This window comes from Schistocerca nitens, chromosome 1 (assembly GCF_023898315.1).
Source record: "Schistocerca nitens isolate TAMUIC-IGC-003100 chromosome 1, iqSchNite1.1, whole genome shotgun sequence".
NCBI classification, from domain to species: Eukaryota; Metazoa; Arthropoda; class Insecta; order Orthoptera; family Acrididae; genus Schistocerca; species Schistocerca nitens.
In genome coordinates, this window is record NC_064614.1 from 1,060,336,000 (window position 1) to 1,060,344,050 (window position 8,051).

General features: G+C 39.2%; 1 pseudogene; it reads left to right on the top strand.

Moving 5' to 3' along the window:
- Positions 1–992: 992 nt before the first annotated feature.
- On the top strand, positions 993–1,109 carry LOC126208244 (5S ribosomal RNA; annotated as a pseudogene).
- The last annotated feature ends 6,942 nt before the right edge of the window (positions 1,110–8,051 follow it).

Genomic DNA, 8,051 nt, shown 5'->3' on the forward strand with positions numbered 1-8,051 from the left:
TAAACCTTTGTACAGGATACAGCACAGAACACATTGACCCTCGGACAGTCTCTTTCATGTTTCAATCGTGAATGTGGATTTTGCAAACCCCATATGTGAACATTGTCTCTCTTGACTTTCCCACTAAGGTGGAATGTTGCTTCATCACTAAAAATTACACACTGTAGAAATGAATCATCCACCATTTTTCTACCGCATAACTACAAAATGCGAGAAGCTTCTCCTTGTCATTGGGGTTGAGAGACTGCATAACTTTTAATCAGTAGGGCTCTTACAGCAAACGCCATCTCAGAACTTTCCACAGAGGTGGTTGGGGTATTCCAAGTACTTGACTGGCTCTATTAGTAGACTTACTGCGACTGTGCACAGAACTTTCTTGAATCCGTCGGATGTCATCCTCTGAGACATGCAGTTGACCTGTGCTTTTTCCTTTGCACACTCTCCCATTCTGTTTATATTGCTTAAACCAATGACTAATGCTTTTGCAAGTTGGTCATAGAATACTAAATTTGGTATGAAATGCCTGCTGCACTGCAATTTGTGACTCACTTTTTGCAAACTCAAGAATGTAGAAAACCTTGTGCTCCACATCACCATCTCACTCACAACTGACAGTGAAATGGCATGATGGCTCTATTTCTGTCCAAAGTCTAGTGGCCGCTTCTGAAACCATCACCACCCACCTGCCGCCAAACTACAACATGTCATTAATTCTCACCACAAACCTGGCCTTAATTTACATTAATTTCTTCCATCTCAGCATTTCTTCACTGTAACTACTCTTTGCTTCATTCCATTTTAGTATTCTACATCTTCCATTGTCTTTCCTGTCTATTTTTCATTGCCCCCTCCCACCTCTGTAGTTAGTTAGTTATACATTCCATAGATCATTATTGAAATGTTGTGGAATGGCTATGTTTACAGAATATGTGTACGCAATTAGTCTTAACATTACTCAACATATTATTTTTAGTCCTGTTTATGCAGTTACAGGCAACAGCCTTGCCGCAGTGGATACACCGGTTCCCGTGAGATCACCGAAGTTAAGCGCTGTTGGACGTGGCCGGCACTTGGATGGGTGACCATCCAGCCGCCATGCACTGTTGCCATTTTTCGGGGTGCACTAAGCCTCGTGATGCCAGTTGAGGAGCTACTCGACTGAATAGTAGCGGCTCCGGTCAAAGAAAACCATCATAACGACCGGGAGAGCGGTGTGCTGACCACATGCCCCTCCTATCCACATCCTCAATGAGGATGACACGGCGGTTGGATGGTCCCGATGGGTCACTTGTGGCCTGAAGGCGGAGTGCTTATGCAGTTACACTTAAAAAATAGTTTTTTTAGAGGCTACTGGTTTTTAAATAAAATTTCGTCCATGGAACAGAAGTAGCTGTCTGCGAGAAATGATTTTAGGTTAGATTTGAAACTGGCTTTGCTAACTGACAGATATTTTATGTTTTTGGAGAAAACGATAAAAAAATTTGTTGCTGAATATTGAACTCCTTTCTAGGCAACTGACAGCTTTTAATAATGGTAATAAATATCATACAGTATTTACCTCTGAAGTTGTGTAGGCATGGACATCACTATTCTTCTCACATTTTGGTCGACTCTTCATGATGAATTTCGTTTGTGAATGTATGTGCTGTGATGGACACCACAAACTATTCTTATTGCTCACTTTTGTGCAATCTGTACTTTGTTTCTAAATTATGAGGTACCCTAGAAAATTACTCTGTATGACTCTACTGAATGAAAATTTGAGCCGGCCGGAGTGGCCGAGCAGTGCTAGGCGCTACAGTCTGGAAACGTGCAACCACTACGGTGCAGGTTTGAATCCTGCCTCGGGCATGGATGTGTGGTGATGTCCTTAGGTTAGTTAGGTTTAAGTAGTTCTAAGTTCTAGAGGACTGATGATCTCAGCAGTTAAGTCCCATAGTGCTCAGAGCCATTTTTTGAAAATTTGAAGAATATGTCCAGAGGGTTATACATTTGTTCCCAAGATTAGCAATTGTATGAAGATCAACAGTAGCTGAACTTCATATTGTTTGAGAAGATCAGTACCATAGTAAACTTCTTCCAGTTAAAGTTTTCATCAACATGTACAGTCAAACATTTGGAGCATTCTGCACTTTACTGAGACCTATGTGCTACATCAGTTGTTGGTATAGCTCTATTTGTTGTACAGAGATGAATGTAGTGTGTTTCTTCAAAGTTTAGGGAGAGTTCATTTTCAGAAAATCACTTCATTGTTTTTACAAAATATCATTTACCAATGAAATTTATTAAAATACTTGTTGAATATTAAGGTGGAAGGTCACTCACATACATAAGGAATAGCAGTGAATCCAAAATTGAACCCTGTGAGTTGGCTATGTAGAAGTAGACACTACAGGCAGTGTAATTTTTCTGAAGTCACTAAAACTTTCTACCTTTCCAACACTGTCTGAATTATTCGGCACAACTCTTTGCTTTCTGTTTCTTAACAATAATTCAAACTAGCTGTATATGAAGTCATTAGTTCCATAGCATGACATAGTGTAATAGGGTTTACTGCATGAAACAGCGAATGATGTTCTTGTAAAGCTGAGTAGTAAAACACAAATAGGATAGAGATGTGAACTGTGCAATTTACTCACATTTTTCACACATTATTGCAGGCTGATTCTATCATTGTGCAAGCAAATGCTGATGCAGCAACTCCATTCAAAGCTCTGGTGTATGGCTATGCTGTGAGCTGACTGGTGCGGGGTCCTTGGATTTGCACGTAGGAATGAGTTTCTCGAGAAGCTTTGTTGTTGTGTGCTTGCTTCACTAGGTGAGGGCATATTCTAAGCTCACATGTGTGCCTTGCTGATCCCTCATTGAAAATAGACTCCAGAATGCTTCAATTTTACAGCTTAGTTAGAAACTGTGTTCAGAAGAGAAAAGGTCATAATGACTACAGGTAGTGGCCTCAATGACACAACTTCCAGTTCTTGTTGAGTTGTGGGAGGAGTGAACAACAAGATGCATGGTGTGCTTAAGAAGTGCCCATATGCCTAGGTCAAAAAAGTACACAGGAATAGAGTCTCTTGTTTCTGCAGGACATGTTATTGGCGGAAAGTAGAAGGAAAGTTCCTACCAATACTCGTTGAGATATGGGCCAGTCTGTCATCTCATTCCATCTGTTGGCTATGCAGAAGTAGACACTACAGGCAGTGCTGCTTGTGGTTACTATGCAGCCTCACACATCCTTCAACACTTGTTTACAGTGAATCACATACTCTTTACAAATACATTTAGCTCCATTCAGATTACATCACCTGCATCGGTCACATTTCCTATAATGTCTGCACATTATAGATGGGTTGGGCATACCCCAATGTCTTTAAATGTCCCCAGAGCAAGAAATACAATGGATTAAGGTCCAGTGAACTTGAAGACCATGCTACCAGACCACCATGACCAGTTCATTGTGCAAGAAATGTAGTGGTGAGATACTGTCTCTCAGTCCTTGGAAAATGAGGTGGTCCCCCTTCGTGAATAAACCACAGTCGTTGTTCAGTAGCATTGGTCATTCATTACATAATTTATTGCAACAGCAAGATTATCTACGGATTATGTGTCACAAGTAAAATGGCCCATATCTCAACAGACACTGGCCACAGGACACATTATTATAGGCACTTTTCTTCCAGTTTTGAGCAGGATAACAAATGAGAAAAAAAATGTTGTTACAAATTAACAATTTTCGAGTTATTTCATTTAGTTTCACTGTGACAACTCACTTCTTGCCAAATTTCATGATTTGTGGTCAGTGAGAAATATAGTGTAGGTTCTGATGACTGAGTTTTCAAGTATCAAAATGTGGCGTAAATGGCAGTATCTTTCATTGCATTGGCTTAAAAGGATTCAATTTTTTTACACTACCAAGGCACCAAAGACCTCAGAATGTGGCATTAATTTCAACTTAATATGTCTACCAGTCGCTGTGAAAAAGTGTTTTCAAAAGTTGAAAAGACAGATAGCCATACATCAAAGTGATCCTGTAAGGGTACCATTTTTACCAACCCTAAAGATAGGTGGACTTGCAAAAAAATCCATACTACCTCCTGTAGGAATGTATGACACTTTTTTCAAACTCACTGTGCTGTGTATGTTGCCTTGTCTTTTGGCTGTTTTCTGCACTCACAGTTGCGCTAGTAATGTAGATTATACATATTAGAGTCACAAAAGGTGTTACATAATCTATATTACTCTGTATTGTACATTGGAGTTTTTCATCTTGTACTGGCATTGAAACACATGGGACTTGACTGTTCCCCATAATGAGTTGTCTGGTGCATTTATGCAATGTTGGTGGCTGTATCAGAAGTTCATCACCTCCTTCCCAAGCAGATTCCATTGGAGACTGCTCAGCTGAATGAGCACATGTTATCTCTTACACGTTATCACACCAGCTAAGCATAGGGTTACCATATTACTCATTTTTAACCAGGGCTCATCCATTTTTGAGACACTTCCTGAAACCCCACTCACTTTTCAATTTTTTTTCAAGACCACCCATCTTTAGGGTTCTGTCCAACAATCAGTAAAAATGGCATCCTTATAGGATCACTGTGATGTATGCCTATCTGTCTGCTCAACTCTTGAAAACACTTTTTTGCAGGAACTGGCAGACAAATCAAGTTGAAATTAATGCCACATACTAAGTTTTATGGTGCATTAGCATTGTAGAAAAATTGAAGCTTCTAAGCGAATGCAATAAAAGATACTGCCAATTATGCCACATTTCGACACTCAAAAACTCATTCATCAGAAACTACGGGGTATTTCTCATTGACCAAGAATCATTAAATTTGGCAAGAAGTGGTCGTGATGATGTTTGGATTGTAGAGCACTCAACTACATTGTTATCAGTGCCTGTACAAATTCCCAGTCTTTGCTCAGTCCAATCTCACCACTTTCAGGAGTGATGATGAAGTGATGAGGCCAACACAAACACCCAGTCATCTCGAGAGGCAGGTGAAAATCCTTGACCCCACCAGAATCGAACCCGGAACCCTGGCAAAAAGTGACATGTCACAGTAAAACTAAAAGAAATAATTCTAAAATTGTTATTGTTAATATTCCTCTTTCTCAGGAACTTTTAGACATATCAGTTTGAAATTTATGTCATGAACTAAGGTCTAAAGTCCCATGGTGGTTGATAAATGTAAGCTACTATGTCATTGTAGTCAAAAGATACAGTCATTTATATCACACATGCGATACTTGCAAACTCAGTCATCAAAACCTAGAATCATGAAATCTGACGAGCAGTAAGGTTTCACAGTACATGTAAGGACAAAAATCCTAAAATTGTTAATTTGAAATTATATCACACAAAAAAATATTTTTTGTCATTTTTTAACTGATTGTCTGTTGATCCAACTGTTAAAGACTCCTTTTTCTCAAGAATGGGTAGACGTATATCTTACCTGTATCAGAATCAATAGCAGGCAAACATTGTTAAGAGTCTAGATTCCTGCAATGGATGAACTATCTATATACATAATTAAATTTGTATGGAATCCTTGGTGGATGAGTCCTCCTTGCATTTTCCTGGATTTTTTATAGAATACAATAAAAATATATTATTTATCACTGCAGTTTATGTTGAATCCTGGCTCTGGCAACATTCATCTACGAAATTATCTGCATTCTTAGCCGTTGTTTTGTAAATGTATTTTTCTATGATCAGTTCACTCTTTAGCATGTGTTTGCTGAACTCTACTTAAAAGCTACAACATTGCATCTCTTTTCTCCTTGTTTCAATTTCACTTTTGTGAAGACACAGTGAAGAAGAGAAGTTTAAGAGCCAGAGAGGGAAGCAATGGAAAAACAGTTAATTTATGAGGTGTTAATATTTTTATTGATGACGTTACTTTTGAAACATACTTGCCTTCATGAACTCTGTGACTTACAGGAGTAGTGGTGTTGATTGCATTGAATTGCTGAAAGTTGTACAGTACTGTTCTATCCCTTTTCTTGTTTACAACATGAAAAAATGTAACATGCATTCAGCATTATGACAGAATTATCTGTAAAAAATATTTCCTAAAAGAAGTCAAAGAAATGAAAAATATGTGAAATAAGTCACATTATCTCAATTCCACTAATTTTTTAGCATTAAAATTGGTTACTCTAAGTACGTGGCCTATCTGACCCAGCTTAAAACAAAACCCTGATTTTCCACCATGATTGGGGTTAGGAACTGACTGTTCTAGGTAGTTTTCTGAAAGGCATATAGTAATGTTTCACAGGATGTCTTGTGATACCCATCACTGACAAAAATCTTTATTATCCCAATTGATTGTTGGATGATAAGAGACTCCTCCAATGATTACAGTGTGATTAAAGTTTTCAGTTACATTAAGTGGTGAATCTGGTACTGAATAGAAGGATCATATTATAATTATATGCCCACACTGATACTAAATCTTGCCCAAACAATCTCACATGCTGCTTCAGTTTTGGTGGATCTGAGTTTCCTGTCTACTGAGACAAATGCACCACCTCCATTTTCCATTTCCCTATCCTTTTGCTATCCAGAGATCTCACTACAGTCAACTTCAGGTTTTAACTAGCTTTCTATGCCTTATTATGTGGGCTTCACTGCTTTTAAGGAATGCCTTACACTTTGCCACTGTGTTATGAATGCTTCAGAACTTCACCACTAGGACTTTAATAGTCTCACCTTGGGGGCATTTGTTTGAATCTTACACTGATATTTTTGAGTTTCCTACAGCTGTCATGACTTGCACTTGATGGAGAATCACTTAATTTAAAAAACCCTTGTGTTCCCCCCACACACAGTGAACTACCTGTGTAGGTGCCTCCAATGTGTAGTGCACACCTGACCCATTTAGGGTCACAACTTTCAACCCTACAGTGCAAGTCTAGCAAGTCACACCCTAGCTTGTCACTGAAATTTCACTGTCTTTGGTTCAAGTCTTCCACTTGATTCAGAATCAGGGGGCTTCGATCTATTGTGGGAAGAATGCTGCACATTGTGAGCTTCATTGAAACACTGTGAGCAAGGCTGGTATTCTCAGCCTTCTCTGCTAGTCACTGGCATGATCCAAATATGAGCTTAAATCATAGATGACAGGCATCACTTGTTCCAACATGTGCCACATTCAGAAGTTGGTTGCATCCTCTTCCTTCAATTGCAGCTGGAATAGCCTCTTCAACATGCTCAATGAGGTCCCCAGGCATATACACTGAGTGCTCCTGGTGTTCCTTCCCAACCCTTCCAGCCATTTCCTTACTGAAAACTATTATTTGCCATTTGTTTGAAGTGCCAATGATTGTGTTTGCTACCCCTTGACACAGGACACAAGAGGTTTACGAACAGGTGAAGCAAGTCTCACTGGCTCAGTTTCAGTTTCAGTGGAAAACAGCAACTCGAACCAGTTGGTTAGGTGGATCAGTGCAACATACTGAGTTCTCTGAGATCTCTGTCTCCTCTGAACAGTACATCTATATTTACCAACACATGTCACTCACAGTGAAGTGGAAAAGTAATGATGGGTCCTTTATTTCCCGCAGGAGACAGTATCCACAAGAGAGGGTTTACATTAGAGGTACCTTTGTTATTTCTAGTACACAGCTCTCAGTAGTCCTTCCAACACACCTATTCACAGCAGCACCTAATCACTTCACAACAGTTATGGTGATTTTCTGCTATTTACTGGTTTCCATCAACTCATCTCCTGCCAGATACTGTCAAGCTCAGTGGGGCTGCATTATGCCTGATGCAATATTTTACAGAATAGTAAACATCTGAATTTGTACTAACAATAATCGAAATTCCTAGATGGAACAACATGTAACATAAGGAAAAGGTGACCACTCTCCTCTAGCACATCAGTATATGGAACAAGGAAACACAAAGCAGAATAGAGTGTTCACACTAGCTTTATAGTCCTACCTCTTTTTCTGGCAAATTCACCCACAAAGACACCCACATATACAACCTTGAGGCCATAACAAGAACAAGAGTCTTCTGTTATGTGTTTCTGTGC